At 39.9% G+C, this 19,282-nt stretch overlaps 2 non-coding genes across 2 annotated transcripts; both read left to right on the top strand.

Annotated features, from left to right (window-relative positions):
* Window positions 1–3,844: 3,844 nt before the first annotated feature.
* Window positions 3,845–3,952, top strand: LOC148577953 (small nucleolar RNA R71). The gene has a single exon (XR_015902962.1). It is a non-coding gene; the product is annotated as a small nucleolar RNA R71 (small nucleolar RNA).
* Window positions 3,953–18,935: 14,983 nt separating this feature from the next.
* LOC148577954 (small nucleolar RNA R71) lies at window positions 18,936–19,043 on the top strand. Its single transcript, XR_015903156.1, has one exon. It is a non-coding gene; the product is annotated as a small nucleolar RNA R71 (small nucleolar RNA).
* The last annotated feature ends 239 nt before the right edge of the window (window positions 19,044–19,282 follow it).

Consider the following 19,282-nt stretch of genomic DNA (forward strand, 5'->3'; position numbering starts at 1 on the left):
TTGCCTCTTGAATAGTTTTGGCATCTCACTTTATCCATTGAGGTTCAGAATGATTGGCATCTATAGGAACTCAGAGTTCAGATAGTGTTATTGATTCTCCTAGTTCAGTATGATGATTCTTGAACACAGCTTCTTTATGAGTCTTGGCCGTGGCCCTAAGCACTTTGTTTTCCAGTATTACCACTGGATACATAAATGCCACAGACACATAATTAGGTGAACCTTTTCAGATTGTGACTCAGCTTTGCTAAAGTCCCCAATTAGAGGTGTCCAGGGTTCTTAAGCACACTCTTCTTTTGCTTTGGACCTTGACTTTAACCGCTCAGTCTCAAGTTTTCACTTGACACCTACACGCCACAAGCACATGGTTAGGGACAGCTTGGTTTAGCCGCTTAGGCCAGGATTGTATTCCTTTAGGCCCTCCTATCCACTGATGCTCAAAGCCTTGGGATCCTTTTTATTTACCCTTGCCTTTTGTTTTTAAGGGTTATTGGCTTTTTTCTCTTGCCTCTTGGTTTTAAGAGCTTTTGGCTTTTTCTGCTTGCTTTTTCTTTTTCTTTCTATTTTTTTTCGCCTATTTTTTTTTTGCAAGCTTTGTTCTTTGCTACTTTTTCTTGCTTCAAGAATCATTTTTATGATTTTTCAGATTATCAAATAACATGTTTTCTAGTCATCATTCTTTCAAGAGCCAACATATTTAACATTCTTAAACAACAACTTCAAAAGACATATGCACTGTTCAAGCATACATTCAGAAAACAAGAAGCATTGTCACCACATCAATATAATTAAACTAAGTTCAAGGATAAATTCAAAACTCATGTACTTCTTGTTCTTTTGAATTAAAACATTTTTCATTTAAGAGAGGTGATGGATTCATAGGACATTCATAACTTTAAGACATAGTTACTAACTACTAATGATCATGTAATGAAGACACAAACATAGATAAGCACTTAACATAGAAAACGAAAAACAGAGAAGGTAAGAACAAGGAATGAGTCCACCTTAGTGATGGTGGCGTTTCCTTCTTGAGGAACCAATGATGTCCTTGAGCTCTTCTATGTCTCTTCCTTGTCTTTGTTGCTCCTCCCTCATTGCTTTTTGATCTTCTCTTATTTCATGAAGGATGATGGAGTGCTCTTGATGTTCCACCCTTAGTTGTCCCATGTTGGAACTTAATTCTCTTAGGGAGGTGTTGATTTGCTCCCAATAGTTTTGTGGAGGAAGATGCATCCCCTGAGGTATCTCAGGGATCTCTTGATTTGCAGCCACATGTTCTACCACTGAGCTATAGACCCTTGAGATGAATCTTTCTATCTCCCAAGACTCGGAGGTGGAAGCTTTTGTCTTCCCTTCCCTTTTTCTAGAGGTTTCTCCGGTCTTAGGTGCCATCAATGGTAATGGAAAAACAAAAAGCTTATGCTTTTACCACACCAAACTTAGAATGTTGCTCGCCCTCGAGCAAAAGAAGAAAGAATAGAAGAAGAAGAAGAAGATATGGAGGAGATGGAGGGATATGTGTATGTATGTGAGTGGTGAAAGGAAAACAGAAGGGATGACCATGAATGGATAGAGAGAGGGTGAGGTGGGTGGGGATCCTGTGAGATTCACAGATCCTGAGATGATCCTATGGTGTCCCAAATCCTGAGGTGTCAAGGATTTACATCCCTGCACCCATTAGGCATGTAAAATGCCCTTGCACACAACTCTGGGCGTTCAGCACCAGGTTGGTGCCCATTTTGGGCGTTCAACGCCCATTTGTTGCCCATTTCTGGCGTTGAACGCCAGAACCATGCTTGTTCTGGGCGTTCAGCGCCAGCTTCTCTCCAGGGTGCAATTCTGGCGTTCAGCGCCCAGATGCTGCCCATTTTGGGCGTTCAGCGCCCAGATACTGCCCATTTTGGGCGTTCAGCGCTAGAACCATGCTCTGTTCTGGCGTTGAACGCCAGACAAGTGCTTCCTCCAGGGTGTGATTTTTTTTCTGCTGTTTTTGATTCCGTTTTTAATTTTTATATTTATTTTGTGACTCCACATGATCATGAACCTATAAAGACATATAACTAAGAAAAATATAGTTAGATAAATAAAAATTGGGTTGCCTCCCAACAAGCGCTTCTTTAATGTCAATAGCTTGACAGTGGACTCTCATGGAGCCTCACAGATGTTCAGAGCATTGTTGAGACTCTCCAACACCAAACTTAGAGTTTGGATATGGGAGTTCAACACCAAACTTAGAGTTTGGTTGTGGCCTCCCAACACCAAACTTAGAGTTTGACTGTGGGGGCTTTGTTTGACTCTGCTTTGAGAGAAGCTTTTTATGCTTCCTCTCCATGGATGCAGAGAGAGATCCTTGAGTTGTAAACACAAGGTTGTCCTCATTTATTTGAAGGATCAATTCTCCTCTGTCCACATCAATCACAGCTCTTGCTGTGGCTAGGAAAGGTCTTCCTAGGATGATGGATTCATCCTCTTCCTTTCCAGTATCTAAGACTATGAAATCATCAGGGATGTAAAGGCCTTCAACCTTTACTAACACGTCCTCTACTTGTCCATAAGCCAGTTTTCTTGAATTATCTGCCATGTCTAATGAGATTTTAGCAGCTTGCACCCCATAGATTCCCAGTTTCTCTATTACAGAGAGGGGCATGAGGTTTATTCCTGAACCAAGGTCACACAGAGCCTTAAAGATCATGGTGCCTATGGAACAAGGTATTATGAACTTTCCAGGATCCTGTCTCTTCTGAGGCAATGTCAGTTGATCCAGATCACTTAGTTCATTGGTGAACAAGGGAGGTTCATCTTCCCAAGTTTCAATACCAAATAATTTGGCATTCAGCTTCATGATTGCACCAAGGAACTTGGCAGTTTGCTCTTCAGTAACATCCTCATTCTCTTCAGAAGAGGAATACTCATCAGAGCTCATGAATGGCATAAGGAGGTTCAATGGAATCTCTATGGTCTCTAGATGAGTTTCAGATTCCTTTGGTTCCTCAGAGGGAAACTCCTTATTGATCACTGGATGTCCCAGGAGGTCTTCCCCCTTGGGATTCACGTCCTCCTCTCCCTCTTTGGGTTCGGCCATTTTGGTTATGTCAATGGCCTTGCATTCTCCTTTTGGATTCTCTTTTGTATTGCTTGGGAGAGTACTAGGAGGGATTTCAGTGATCCTTTTACTCAGCTGGCCCACTTGTGCTTCCAAATTCCTAATGGAAGACCTTGTTTCATTCATGAAACTTACAGTGGCCTTGGATAGATCAGAGACTAAGTTTGCTAAGCTAGATGGATTCTGCTCAGAATTCTCTGTCTGTTGCTGAGTGGATGATGGAAAAGGCTTGCTATTGCTAAACCTGTTTCTTCCACCATTATTAAAGCCTTGTTGAGGCTTTTGATCCTTCCATGAGAAATTTGGATGATTTCTCCATGATGGATTATAGGTGTTTCCATAAGGTTCACCCATGTAATTTACCTCTGCTATTGCAGGGTTCTCAGGATCATAAGCTTCTTCTTCATAAGAAGCCTCTTGAGTACTGTTGGATGCAGCTTGCATTCCAGTCAGACTCTGAGAAATCATATTGACTTGCTGAGTCAATATTTTGTTCTGAGCCAATATGGCATTCAGAGTATCAATTTCAAGAACTCCCTTCTTCATAGGCGTCCCATTACTCACAGGATTCCTCTCAGAAGTGTACATGAACTGGTTATTAGCAACCATGTCAATGAGTTCTTGAGCTTCTGCAGGCGTTTTCTTTAGGTGAATGGATCCACTTGCAGAAGTATCCAATGACATCTTTGATAGCTCAGATAAACCATCATAGAATATATCCAGGATGGTCGATTCTGAAAGCATGTTAGGAGGACACTTTTTGGTCAGCTGCTTGTATCTTTCCCAAGCTTCATAGAGGGATTCTCCTTCTTTCTGTTTGAAGGTCTGAACATCCACTCTAAGCTTGCTCAGCTTTTGAGGAGGAAAGAACTTGGCTAAGAAAGCCGTGACCAGCTTATCCCAAGAGTTCAGGCTGTCTTTGGGTTGAGAGTCCAACCACACTCTAGCTCTGTCTCTTACAGCAAAAGGGAAAAGCATGAGCCTGTAGACTTCAGGATCTACTCCATTAGTCTTAACAGTATCACAGATCTGTAAGAATTCAGTTAAGAACTAAAAAGGATCTTCAGATGGAAGTCCATGAAACTTGCAGTTCTGCTGCATCAGAGAAACTAGCTGAGGTTTCAGCTCAAAGTTGTTTGCTCCAATGGCAGGAATGGAGATGCTTCTTCCATGTAAATTGGAATTAGGTGCAGTAAAGTCACCAAGCATTCTCCTTGCATTATTGTTGTTGGGTTCGGCTGCCATCTCCTTTACTTGTTCGAAATTTTCAATAAGGTTGTCTCTGGCTTGTTGTAATTTAGCTTCTCTTAGTTTTCTCTTCAGAGTCCTTTCAGGTTCTGGATCAGCTTCAACAAGAATGCCTTTTTCTTTGTCCCTGCTCATAAGAAAGAGAAGAGAAAAAGAAAAGAAGAGGAATCCTCTATGTCACAGTAAAGAGGTTCCTTATTGTTAGTAGAAGAAGAGAAGAAGAAAATTCGAACACAGATAGAAGAGGGGGTTCGAATTTGGTGAGTGATGTGAGGAAGAGATGTTAGTAGATGAATAAATAAATAGAATAAGATGATAGAAGGAGAGGATTTTCAAAAATTATTTTTGAAAAAGAGTTAGTGATTTTTGAAAATAGTTTTTGAAAAAAAAGTTAGTAATTTTCGAAAATTAAAATAAAAATTAAAATAATTAGTTAATTAAAAAAGAAATTTTTGAAAAAGAGGGAGATATTTTCGAAAATTGGAGAGAGAGAGTTAGTTAGGTGGTTTTGAAAAAGATAAGAAACAAACAAAAAGTTAGTTAGTTAGTTGAAACAAATTTGAAAATCAATTTTGAAAAGATATGAAGATAGGAAGTTAGAAAAGATATTTTAAAATCATATTTTGAAAAAGATAAGATAAGAAGATATTTTTGAAAAGATATGATAGAAATTAGTTTTTGAAAAAGATTTGATTTTTAAAATCACAATTAATGACTTGATTCACAAGAAATCACAAGATATGATTTTAGAACTTAAAGTTTGAATCTTTCTTAACAAGTAAGTAACAAACTTGAAATTTTTGAATCAAAACATTAATTGGTGATGTTATTTTCGAAAATTATGTGATTAAATTAAGAAAAAGATTTTTTTTTTGAAAAACATTTTTATAATTTTCGAAAGTAACTAAAAAAAATGAAAAAGATTTGATTTTTGAAAAAGATTTTGAAAAAGATAAGATTTTTAAATTGAAAATTTGATTTGACTCATAAGAAACAACTTGATTTTAAAATTTTTTGAAAAAGTCAAGCCAAATTTTTGAATTTGATGAGAGAAAAAGGGAAAGATATTTTTTTGATTTTTGAATTTTGAATGATGAGAGAGAAAAACATGAAAATGATGCAATGCATGAGATTTTTAGATCAAAACAATAAATGCATGCAAGAATGCTATGAATGTCAAGATGAACACCAAGAACACTATGAATGTCAAGATGAACACCAAGAACATATTTTTGAAAAATTTTTAATGCAAAGAAAACATGCAAGACACCAAACTTAGAATTCTTTAATGCTTAGGCACTAAGAATTCAAGAGTGCATATGAAAAACAAGAAAAGACACAAAACATGCAAATGCAAAGATCAAACAAGAAGACTTACCAAGAACAACTTGAAGATCATGAAGAACACTATGAATGCATGATTTTTTTTCAAAAAAAAATGCAAGATGCACATGCAATTGACACCAAACTTATAACATGACACATGACTCAAACAAGAAACACAAGAATATATTTTTTTGATTTTTATGATTTTATGATTTTTTTGTATTTTCTTTTAATTTTTTTCGAAAATCATTTTGAAAAAGAAAAATAAGGATTCCAAAATTTTTAATATGAATTCCAGGAATCTAGCATTCTTATTCTAAAGCTCCAATCAAAGGGTCAGGCATGGCTGAATAGCCAGCCAAGCTTTAGTATGTAACTCAGACATGACACGTCTAACATGCCCTACAGTCGTGGCTTTACAGCTAACCAGGCTTCAACATGCTTTATGAAACACTAGAATTCATTCTTAAAAATTCTGAAGAACAATATATTTTTGAAAACATTTTTATATATTTTTTTCAAAAACAAAGGAGAAATTTTTGAAAGATTTTTGAAAAAATTTTTGAAAACAAAACAAAAAGAAAATTACCTAATCTGAGCAACAAGATGAACCGTCAGTTGTCCAAACTCGAACAATCCCCGACAACGGCGCCAAAAACTTGGTGGACGAAATTGTGATTACACTTTGATTATGTAAAATTCATTGCTCTTTCTTTCCCTGGCAATGGCGCCAAAAAAACATGATGCCAATACCATGGTTCACAACTTCGCACAACTAACCAGCAAGTGCACTGGGTCGTCCAAGTAATACCTTATGTGAGTAAGGGTCGAATCCCACGGAGATTGTTGGTATGAAGCAAGCTATAGTCACCTTGTAAATCTCAGTCAGGCAGGTATAAAATAGTAATGGGGTTTTCGAAAATAATACTAAAATAAGGATAGAAATACTTATGTAATTCATTGGTTAGAATTTCAGATAAGCGTGTAGAGATGCTTTCATTCCTCTGAACCTCTGCTTTCCTGCTATCTTCATCCAATCAATCTTACTCCTTTCTATGGCTAGCTTTATGTAAGGATGTCACCGGTGCCAATGGCTACTTTCGATCTCTCTCGGGAAAATGATCCAAATGCTCTGTCACAGCACGGCTAATCGTCTGGAGGCATCACCTTTGTCATTGGTTGCATCCTATTCCTCTCTGTGAAAATGGTCCGATGCGCTGTCACTGCATGGCTAATCATCTTGGAGGTTCTCGATCGTACTGGAATAGGATTTACTATCCTTTTGCGTCTGTCACTACGCCCAGCACTCGCGAGTTTTGAGTTCATCACAGTCATTCAATCCCAGAGTCCTACTCGGAATACCACGAACAAGGTTTAGACTTTCCGGACTCTCATGAATGCCGCCATCAATCTAGCTTATACCACGAAGATTCTGATTAAGAGGTCTAAGAGATACTCATTCAATCTAATGTAGAACGGAAGTGGTTGTCAGGCACGCGTTCATAGGGAATGATGATGATTGTCACGTTCATCACATTTAGGTTGAAGTGCGAATGAATATCTTAGAAGCGAAATAAGATGAATTGAATAGAAAACAGTAGTACTTTGCATTAATCTTTGAGGAACAGCAGAGCTCCACACCTTAATCTATGGAGTGCAGAAACTCTACCGTTGAAAATACATAAGTGAAAGGTCCAGGCATGGCCGAATGGCCAGCCCCTCTGATCTAAGAACCAGGCATCCAAAGATGTCTAATACAACAGTAAAAGGTCCTATTTATAATAGACTAGCTACTAGGGTTTACAGAAGTAAGTAATTGATGCATAAATCCACTTTCGGGGCCCACTTGGTGTGTGCTTGGGCTGAGCTTGAGTGTTGCACATGTAGAGGTTCTTCTTGGAGTTTAACGCCAGCTTTTGTGCCATTTTGGGCGTTGAACTCCACTTTGCAACTTGTTTCTGGCGCTGGACGCCAGAATTGGGCAGAGAGCTGGCGTTGAACGCCAGTTTGCGTCGTCTAAACTTGGGCAAAATATGGAATATTATATATTGTTGGAAAGCCCTGGATGTCTACTTTCCAACGCAATTGGAAGCGCGCCATTTTGAGTTCTGTAGCTCCAGAAAATCCATTTTGAGTGCAGGGAGGTCAGAATCCAACAGCATCAGCAGTCCTTCTTCAACCTCTGAATCTGATTTTTGCTCAAGTCCCTCAATTTCAGCCAGAAAATACCTGAAATCAGAGAAAAACACACAAACTCATAGTAAAGTCCAGAAATGTGAATTTAACATAAAAACTAATGAAAACATCCCTAAAAGTAACTAGATTCTACTAAAAATATACTAAAAACAATGCCAAAAAGCGTATAAATTATCCGCTCATCAATTATCTAGAGTATTAGATAGATGTGTTAATACAAACCTTGTATTGAATTTCGAAAAATGCCACTTTATGGTAAAGCAGGGGATTGTATTAGGACATGTGGTATCTAATAATGGTATTTCTGTAGACCCAGCAAAGGTGAATGTTATTTCTAGTTTACCTTACCCCTCTTCTGTGAGAGAAGTCCGTTCATTCCTTGGCCATGCAGGTTTCTACAGGAGATTTACTAAGGACTTTAGTAAGGTGGCACTTCCCTTATCCAGATTACTGCAGAAGGACATTGAGTTCGAGTTCAGTGAAGATTGCGAACAAGCATTTGATAAGCTGAAGACTGCTCTAACTCAAGCCCCAATTGTGAGAGGACCCGACTGGAGCCAGCCGTTTGAAATCATGTGCGACGCTTCCAACCATGCGGTAGGAGCAGCGCTGGCTCAGTGTGAAGGTAAGGATCCTTTTGTTATTGCCTATGCGTCTAAGACTTTAGACACTGCCCAGTCCAATTATACTACTACCGAGAAAGAGCTACTTGCTATTATTTTCGCTCTGGATAAATTCCGAGCTTATTTACTTGGTACTAGAGTGGTAGTGTATTCGGACCATGCAGCTCTAAAGTATTTATTAGCTAAAAAGGAATCCAAACCAACACTTATACGTTGGATACTGCTGTTACAAGAATTTGATTTAGAAATAAAGGATAGGAGTGGTAATCAAAATTTAGTAGCGGACCACTTGAGTCGCCTTGAACATATTAAGGATGATTCTACTCCTATAGATGATAATTTTCCTTTTGACAACCTGCAAGCAGTATCTGAGGTAGTCCTTTGGTACGCACCGGTTGCTAACTATTTAGTTAGCCGCACATTTCCCCCACATTTCTCTAAACATCAAAGAGACAAGCTGAAAAGCGAGTCTAAATATTATATGTGGGATGATCCATATTTATGGAGATGTGGCGCTGACTAGATAATTAGACGTTGTGTACCTCAATCAGAATTCCAGTCCATTTTAGAGGCCTGTCACTCATCTGAGAGTGGAGGACACTTTGGCCCTCAAAGAACAGCTATAAAGATCTTAGACTGCGGATTCTGGTGGCCTACTCTTTTTAGAGATGCTGCTGAGTTTTGTAAATCTTGTCACCCATGCCAGAAATTTGGTAACATATCCAAGAGGGATGAGATGCCTCAACAATATATGCTTTTCTGTGAAATTTTTGATGTCTGGGGCATTGACTTCATGGGTCCATTTCCAAATTCTAGTGGATATTTTTATATATTGTTAGCTGCGGATTATGTTTCCAAATGGGTGGAAGCAATTCCTACCCGCACTGACGATGCTAACACTGTTGTTTCCTTTGTGAGAAATCATATTATATGCCGCTTTGGATCACCACAAGCAATCGTGAGCGATCAAGGCACTCATTTTTGTAACAAGAGACTAACAGGCTTGATGAAGAAGCATGGGATAATCCATAAAGTTTCAACAGCTTACCATCCCCAAACTAATGGGCAAGCCGAGGTGTCAAACAGAGAAATTAAGCGTATCCTGCAGAAGATAGTAAAGCCTCATAGAAAAGACTAGAGCACCAGACTACAAGATGCACTGTGGGCATATAGAACAGCATACAAGACACCCATTGGGATGAGTCCCTTTCACCTAGTTTATGGAAAAGCTTGCCATCTTCCAGTTGAAATCGAACACAGAGCCTTCTGGACAGTTAAGGAGTGCAACATGGAAATTGAGAAAGCCGGAACTGAAAGAAAGTTGCAACTACAGGAACTGGAGAACCTTCGCCTAGAAGCTTATGAGAACTCCAGAATATACAAGGAAAAGATGAAAGCTGTGCATGATCAAAACATCAAGAAGAGAGAGTTCCAACCTGGAGATTTTGTTCTCCTTTACAAATCTCGACTGAGGCTCATGCCCGGTAAGTTGAGATCAAAATGGGAAGGTCCATACAGAATAGAGAAGACTGAACCGTACGGAGTTTATCACCTAAGCCATCCTTCAAGTTCTGAACTTATTAAGGTTAATGGACACCGCCTAAAGCTGTACCAGGTGAGAAGGTGCAGAGAAATAAGGAGCTTGAGATCTTCCACTTGGAAGATCCCCACATAGCAGCAGATTGAGCTATGGAGCGTCCAACTTACGGACGTAAAAGCAAAGTGCTTGGTGGGAGACAACCCACCGCGGTATGATCGTTCCTTTCTTCATTTTTAGTTTTTCTTCTTTAATAACTCTTCTCTTTATTAGTGCTTCCATGCTCTTTCAATTACATGTCTTTATATTTCTCCAAAAAAAATTAAAATTAAAATTTCGCCACGTGACGCGATCGCACCAGCGACGCGTCCGTGTGGCAGGAGGAGTAAAGAAAAATAAAAAATGAACAGAAAGTTATGCAAGAGGAGCGCTGGAGTCGTGCCAATGGCACAAATTACTCCACGCAACCGCGTCACGGACACGACCGCGTCGCTTGGACATCATGGTCTCCCACGCGACCGCGTGCCTCACGCGGCCGCGTGCCCTGCATTTTCGACGTAAAGGGGTGCACAGTGCTATATTGTGTGAGAATGGTGCTGGATTGGTGCTGGAAGCACAATCCTTGTCACGCGACCGCGTCGCTGACGCGGCCGCGTCCCCCATTTCATAACGCACACTCATGCGATCGCGTGACCCACGCGATCGCGTCACCCAATTTTGGCAATTAAAATGAATCGAACAGAGAGTTGTGCTGGAGCGAGGCTGCACTCGCGCCAGCAGCGCAACATAGGTCACGCGATCGCGGGACCGACGCGATCGCGTCCCCTTCCCTGACGTGCCCCCATGCGAACGCATGCCCCAGGCGGCCGCGTCGCATGCGCCGCACTGCTAAACCCCAATTGCCAAATTATCTTATCTTTCTTTCCTCCAAATCCTAATTTTTCTTTTCCCTCCTTCTTTCTTCTTTCCCCCTTCTCCTTTCTATCTCACTCTCTCTCTCTCTCTCCACCATTAACAAGGTTTCACCTTCTTCTTCCTTCTTCTCTTTTCTATCATTCTTATTATATTATGTATATATTATTATTTTCTTTTTCTTTTCTTTTTGTTTTCAAACTTTTATTTTCTTTATTCTTCTTTTCCCTTTTTACATGGTGTTAGAAATTTTTTTGAGTCATTATCCCTCACCATATGCTTGTGACTTGTTACAATTTATTTGACAATTATTATTATTATTATTTTTTAGGGGATTGCTTGCACGTTCAATTTCATACTTTTTACATCTTGTTTAACATGCATGCTATGTGTTTGTGAAAAAGCCCATGTGGCATTATGCACTTCTCTATGTTCCTATACTATTCAATGCTTGCTTTTCACAACTTTCCCCTATTATTTTATTAATTGAATTCAATTGTCAATACAAACGTGATGGTTTGTTACAAAGTAATGCTTGGCCTATGCTACTCATGCCCTTTGCCAGCATGCCAATAAACACCTTGCATTCACTTGTCTTTTTATGCACTAGCTATTTCCCATTGATGGCTTTTCATATGTACTCGAGAGCATGTGTTAATGTCATCTACATTTTACTGTACATCATTCACCCTCTTTTCCCTTTCCTTCCTTGCTGTATCTCTCTTTGCATTTAATTTTCTTTCTCTTCCCTTCTTTCAGGATGGCCACCAAGAAAGGAAAGGAGAAAGCAACTTCCAGACCACCAGCAAGAAGAGGAACTAAAAGAGCATTAGTGGCAGAGCCTTCTTCAACCGCAGCCAAGCCCTCAACAAAACGAGTCAAGAGGATAATAAAGGTTGACGAAAAGGAGAAAGCCTTTCCAGCAAAGGACGCTGCGCGATTTTCCAATCGCTACTTTGAGTAGATGTTCCCCATCCTGGCAGAAAGGAACTATAACAATGAATACCTTCTTATCCTCCCGTCCAATATTGCCACCTTTGTTGAGCCGCATATTGAGCGAAGACAATGGGGTTTCCTACGGAAATAGCCAAGGTAGGTCAATCTTTCTTGGGTAGTTGAGTTCTACTCCAACTTCTACATACCGACCCTGCAGTCTATTTATGTCCGGCAAAAGCAAGTCCCCATCACAGAAGAAGCCATTCAGCAAGTTCTGAGTCTTCCCCCTATTCCTGCAGGAATGGACGCTTTTCAAGAAGCCACCCTTCGGCGCCAGAGATACCAATTTGACTGGGACTCCGTTCTCGGAGTCATCGCTTTACCTGGCAGCCGTTGGATCTACGGATACCACTGTTCCCACCCTAAGGGAATCTTGGCTTCCGCACTTACCTTGGAGGCTCGCGTATGGGCACAGATCATGTCCCATTACATCTTTCCGAGCACTCATGAGTCCTCCTTCACTGCAGACATGGCTGTTCTACTATGGTGCATCCTTACAGACCGACCTCTGAATCTTTCAAGACACATCCGGAATGCTATGGAGCATGTACAAATCGCGGGCAACATACCTTTTCTTGCCCTGGTCTCAGATCTTGTCTCAGCAGCCGGAGTCTCCTACAGAGCTGGGGACACCAAAGCCATGCTTCCACAGGATGATCAATATATCCCTCACGGGAAATACTTCAGACTTTCAGCAGCCACTACAAGCCAACCTACTGAGCCAGTTGAAGATATTCCTTCTTCAACACCACAAGCATCTACAACCGCGAAATTGCTCTAGCAGATACTTGAAAAATTGGATCGGCATGAACTGAAAGCTAAGATGAGAGAGCGCCGTAACGAGTGCTGATTCAAACACCTCAAGGAGCTACTCAAGGGACGCTTCAGAGACTCAGACACCCCGGACTCCACTTCTTTTACCAGCACCGGGAGCCATGATGATCCCGACTGTGGAGATACTGCCACCAGCCCACCCCTGTTCCTGACAGATGGCATCGAGGACGGTGCAAAACCTTAAGTGTGGGGAGGTCGGTCAGTACCTGACTTCCGGAGGTAAATTCTCTTCTCTGGCACCAATAATTAGGATATTTTAGTTAGATTTTCTTTCTTTTATAGAATAGAATAAACTGCATAGGTTAGAATAGTTGCATGCATGTTCCACTTGATTGAAAAGACAATAAGTTTCTTTTAAAAATCTATATTTGGAACAAAATTTCACTAATTTTTCAAAATTTTTATGATAAATCTGCTTGAGTTATATTTGGAACATGATGTTTGAGCCAAAGAACACACAACCTGTGAAAGATTTGAGCCTTTATGTATGGTTACATTATTTAACCATAATCATTTTATTCTTGTGTGTTTACTTCTCTATGATTGTAATCTATATTTTGTTTTATCTTATATGTCCAATATTTATTATATTTACACGCTTGCACATGATTGAGGCCATTATTTGTTTAAACTCACTTATCCAAATCAAGCCTACCCTTTTCAATTGCCCTTGTTAACCAATTTGAGCCTTTGAAACTCCATTTGTTCTATATTTTACCACATTACTAACCTTAAGCTGAAAAACAATTATATATCCCAAATTGAATCTTTGGTTAGCTTAAGATAGAATTGTGTGTGCTAGTTAAGTATGGGAAATTGTGGGAACAAAAGTTGTTGAGGGAATGTGTCATGAAAATTTAAAGGGAATTTGGATACCTACTCGTGTGAAGATATGAGAATGAAAAATCTATGTGCATTAATAAGCTTTATTTATTTAAAAAAAAAATCAATAAATAAGGGGACAAAATTACCCCAATGTTCAATTCAGAATTCAAAGATCAATGCACATATGATAGAATTAAAATATAAAGTTCAAACATGAGTATGGGTTGAAAAAGGGAATTATGGGTAGCTAAGCATGAATTTAAAAGTATATAGAATATATGTATATTAGGTGAGAGCTTAGGTTAATTAAAGATTCAATTTATAAAGCTCACTTAGCCATATGTATATCCTTACCTGCACCTTGGCCCCATTACAACCCTGAAAAGACCTCATGATGTTTGCATTGGTATATTAATTGTTGTTGATTGGTTAAGAGAAAAACAAAAGTTAGAAAGCATGACTAGAAAAGAATTGAGTGATTACCCTATACACTAGAGATTAGAGCGTACATACATTATCAGTGAGGGTTCAATGCTTGAACTTTCATGTTTCCTGCTTTCATAAGCTATCTTCTTGCACTTTTATCGATTTTATTGTATAATGATAGAATTAGTGGAATTTGATTTGTAACTGTTTTGAAGGGCTTATTTACTTTTGATCAAGTGGACAATAATCATATAGTTGCATTTATTTATATACGTAGGATTGTATTGCATTTCATGAGTTTCTGCATGTTCATACTTATTTCCTTGTCTCCTTCAATTTAGCATGAGGACATGCTAATGTTTAAGTGTGGGGAGGTTGATAAACCACTATTTTATGGTTTATATTGTGTTTAATTGTGTGGTTTTGTCATGATCCTTGCCCACTTATTCATCAATTTGGCATGCATTTAGATTTCCTTCCTAAATTCAGTACATGTTTGAAAACTACTTCCTAGAGACTTTAATTATTTACTTTTAATTCTCCTTTATTCCATTCGATGCCGTGATCTGTGTGTCAAGTGTTTCAGGCCTTATAGGGCATGAATGAGATGGAGATTAGAGAGGAAGCTAGCAAAAATGGAAGGAACACAAGAATTTGAGGAGATAACCAGCGAGAAGTGACGCTGTCGCATGGCTCACGCGACCGCACGAAGGAGCGTAAATCGCAGCGACGCGGCCGCATGGCTTGCGCGGCCGCGCAGATTGGAAAGCGCAAGCGACGCGGTAGCATGGACGACGCGAACGCGTGGAGAGGAAAAAGCGCAAGCGACGCGTCCGCATGGATGACACGATCGCGTGACATGTGCGATCTGCATAATCTGCAGAATTCGATGGGGGCGATTTTGGACCTTATTTCGGCCCGGAACAGCAGACTAGAGTCAGAGAATATGCAGAAACAACACACACATTCATTCAGTAGTTTTAGATCTAGTTTTTTCACTCTCTTAGGTTTTTCTCTCTAGTTTTTAGAATTTTAATTTTCAATTGGTCTTAGCACTGGAACATTGAGAAGAGTTATTTCCTCATCAAGACTTCATCACTCTAGTTTGTTCTCTTAACTTGGTTTTATTCTTCCATGTTCTTTGTTATGTTCAATTTTGTCATTCAGATACTTTTATGATTAATTAATGCAAGGATTATTTCTCTTTAATTTAATTTCAATTCCAATAATCGTGTCTTCTTTTGATTCCCTTTCATGTGCCATGGATTCTTTATTTACAATGCGTGAGTAGTTTCATTACTTGATAGGGAGTTGATTAAAAGGAATTCTTGAGTTGGAAGGATTGAAGGAGAAATTTATAGTTGGGTTAAATGTTGGATTGTTATCCTGTCACCAACGCCGACCCCTTTGAACTAAGTGGGTTGTAACTCGTGAATAGATCTGGCAGTCCAACTTGTTTGACTTTCCCTTACCTAGTAAAGGATAACCAAACAGAGTAACCGTTAATTATAAATCAATCTTAAAAATTACTCCATCAATGATAGAAATTCTAACTAATCAATTCCCAGTTAAGACTTTTATTTATATTATTTAAAATTCCTCAATTTAAATTCCAATTTACTTAGCTCAACTTCTTAGAACATCTGATTAATAAAACAGCACACTTTTCTGCAACTCGTTGGGAGACCACCTGGGACTTAAAACTCCCAGTAATTTTAATTTAAACTCTCTGTGACATATTTCTAAATTGATAGGCAGATTTTCGGTGAGTTAAGAACTATACTCGCAAAGTAACCATTTTAATAAATTTTTAATTCACCAGCTTCTGCTTCCCATCAAGGGGCATGCATTCTCTTCCATCATTGGCAAGTTGAACGCCAACCTCACATTTTCCAGACTAAAATCTAAGTATTTTCCCCGAACCATGGTGAGATAATTCTTTGGGTTCGGGTTCTTACTTTGATCATGGTTCCTAGTGATCCATGCATTAGCATAGAACTCTTGAACCATTAGAATTCCGACTTGTTGGATGGGGTTTGTTAGAACTTCCCAACCTCTTCTTTGGATCTCATGTCGGATCTCCGGATACTCATTTTTCTTGAGTTTGAAAGGGACCTCGGGGATCACCTTCTTCTTGGCCACAACGTCATAGAAGTGGTCTTGATGGGTTTTGGAGATGAATCTTTCCATCTCCCATGACTCGGAGGTGGAAGCTTTTGTCTTCCTTTTCCCTTTTCTAGAGGATTCTCCGGTCTTAGGTGCCATCAATGGTAATGGAAAAATAAAAAGCTTTATGCTTTTACCACACCAAACTCAGAATATTGCTCGCCCTCGAGCAAGAGAAGAAAGAAAAGAAGAAGAAGAAGAAGAAATAGAAGAGAGGGAGAGAGGGTGGTGTTTCGGCCAAGAAGGGGATGAGAGGGTTATGTTGTGTGAAAATGAAGAAGAATGGAGGGGTTTATATAGTGGAGGGAGAGGGGTTAGGTTCGGCCATTTAGGGTGGGTTTGGGTGGGAATGTGATTTTGAATTTTGAAGGTAGGTGGGGTTTATGAGGTAGGTTTATGGGGAAGAGTGGATGGATGTGAGTGGTGAAGGGATAGTAGGGAAGAGAGCTTGAGGTGATTGGTGAAGGGTTTTGGGGAAGGGTGTTTATTGGGAAGAGAGGATGAATGAGAAGAGGGAAGAGTATGAGTGAAGGTAGGTGGGGATCCTGTGGGGTCCACAGATGCTGAGATGATCCTGTGGGGTCCACAGATCCTGAGGTGTCAAGGAATTGCATCCCTGCACCAATTAGGCATGTAAAATGCCCTTTGCATGCAATTCTGGCGTTTAAACGCCGAATTGGTGCTTGTTTCTGGCGTTCAGCGCCAGCTTTCCTCAGTGTGCATTCCTGGCGTCTGAACGCCAGGATGCTGCTTGTTTTGGGCATTCAACGCCAGATCCATGCTCTGTTCTGGCGTTGAACACCAGCCAGATGCTCCTTACTAGCGTTTAAACGCCAGTAAGCCCTTCCTCCAGGGTGTGATTTTTTTTCTGCTGTTTTTGATTCTGTTTTTAATTTTTGTATTTATTTTGTGACTCCACATGATCATGAACCTAATAAAACATGAAAGAACAATAAAATAAAAATAAAATTAGATAAATAAAAATTGGGTTGCCTCCCAACAAGCGCTTCTTTAATGTCAATAGCTTGACAGTGGGCTCTCATGGAGCCACACAGGTGATCAGGTCAATTTTATAGACTTCCCAACACCAAACTTAGAGTTTGGATATGGGAGTTCAACACCAAACTTAAAGTTTGGCTGAGGCCTCCCAACACCAAACTTAGAGTTTGACTATGGGGCTTTAGTTGACTCTGTACTGAGAGAAGCTTTTCATGCTTCCTCTCCATTGTTACAGAAGGAGATTCTTGAGTCTTAAACACAAGGTTGTCCTCATTTAGTTGAAGGATCAATTCTCCTCTGTCTATATCAATCACAGCTCTTACTGTGGCTAGGAAGGGTCTTCCAAGGATGATGGATTCATCCTTTTCCTTCCCAGTGTCTAGGATTATGAAATCAGCAGGGATGTAAAGGCCTTCAACCTTTACTAACACGTCCTCTACCTGATCATAAGCCTCTTTTCTTGAATTGTCTGCCATCTCTAATGAGATTCTAGCAGCTTGCACCTCAAAGATTCCCAGTTTCTCCATTACAGAGAGTGGCATGAGGTTTATTCCTGACCCAAGGTCACATAGAGCCTTCTCAAAGGTCATGGTGCCTATGGTACAAGGTATTAGGAACTTTCCAGGATCCTGTTTCTTCTGAGACAATCTCAGTTGATCCAATGCATTTAATTCATTGGTGAACAAGGGAGGTTCATCTCCCCAATTCTCTTTACCAAATAAGTTGGCATTCAGCGTCATGATTGCACCAAGGAACTTGGCAACTTGCTCTTCAGTAACATCCTCATTCTCTTTTGAAGAGGAATACTCATCAGAGCTCATGAAGGGCGTAAGGAGGTTTAATGGAATCTCTATGGTCTCTAGATGAGCCTCAGAGTCCTTTGGTTTCTCAGAGGGAAACTCCTTATTGATCTCTGGACGTCCCAGGAGGTCTTCCTCCTTGGGATTCACATCCTCCCCTTCCTCCTTGGATTCGGCCATGATGGTTATATCAATGGCCTTGCACTCTCCTTTTGGATTTTCTTCTGTATTGCTTGGGAGAGTACTAGGAGGGATTTCAGTGATCCTTTTACTCAGCTGGCCCACTTGTGCCTCCAAATTTCTAATGGAGGACCTTGTTTCATTCATGAAACTCAGAGTGGCCTTAGATAAATTAGAGACTAAATTTGCTAAGCTAGATGGATTCTTCTCAGAATTCTCTGTCTGTTGCTGAGTGGATAATGGAAAAGATTTACTATTGTTAAACATGTTTCTTCCACCATTATTAAAGCCTTGTTGAGGCTTTTGTTGATCCTTCCATGAGAGATTTGGGTGATTTCTCCATGAGGGATTATAGGTGTTTCTATAAGGTTCACCCATATAATTTACCTCTGCAATTGCAGGGTTCTCAGGATCATAAGCTTCTTCTTCAAAAGATGCCTCTTGAGTACTGTTGGATGCAGCTTGCATTCCATTCAGACTCTGAGAAATCATATTGACTTGCTGAGTCAATATTTTATTCTGAGCCAATATGGCATTCAGAGTATCAATTTCAAGAACTCCTTTCTTCTGAGGCGTCCCATTACTCACAGGATTCCTCTCAGAAGTGTACATGAACTGGTTATTAGAAACCATGTCAATGAGTTCTTGAGCTTCTGCAGGCGTTTTCTTTAGGTGAATGGATCCACCTGTAGAAGTATCCAATGACATCTTAGCTAATTCAGACAGACCATCATAGAAATATCCAGGATGGTCCATTTTGAAAGCATGTCAGAAGGACACTTTTTGGTCAGTTGCTTGTATCTCTCCCAAGCTTCATAGAGGGATTCACCTTCTTTCTGTCTGAAGGTTTGAACATCCACTCTAAGCTTACTCAGCTTTTGAGGAGGAAAGAACTTGGCTAAGAAAGCCGTGACCAGCTTATCCCAAGAGTTCAGGCTGTCTTTAGGTTGAGAATCCAACCATATTCTAGCTCTGTCTCTCACAGCAAAAGGGAAAAGCATGAGCCTGTAGACTTCAGGATCTACTCCATTAGTCTTAACAGTATCACATATCTACAAGAATTCAGTTAAGAACTGAAAGAGATATTCAGATGGAAGTCTATGAAACT

Source organism: Arachis ipaensis, chromosome B1, assembly GCF_059453495.1.
Source record: "Arachis ipaensis isolate K30076 ecotype BB chromosome B1, ASM5945349v1, whole genome shotgun sequence".
NCBI lineage: Eukaryota > Viridiplantae > Streptophyta > Magnoliopsida > Fabales > Fabaceae > Arachis > Arachis ipaensis.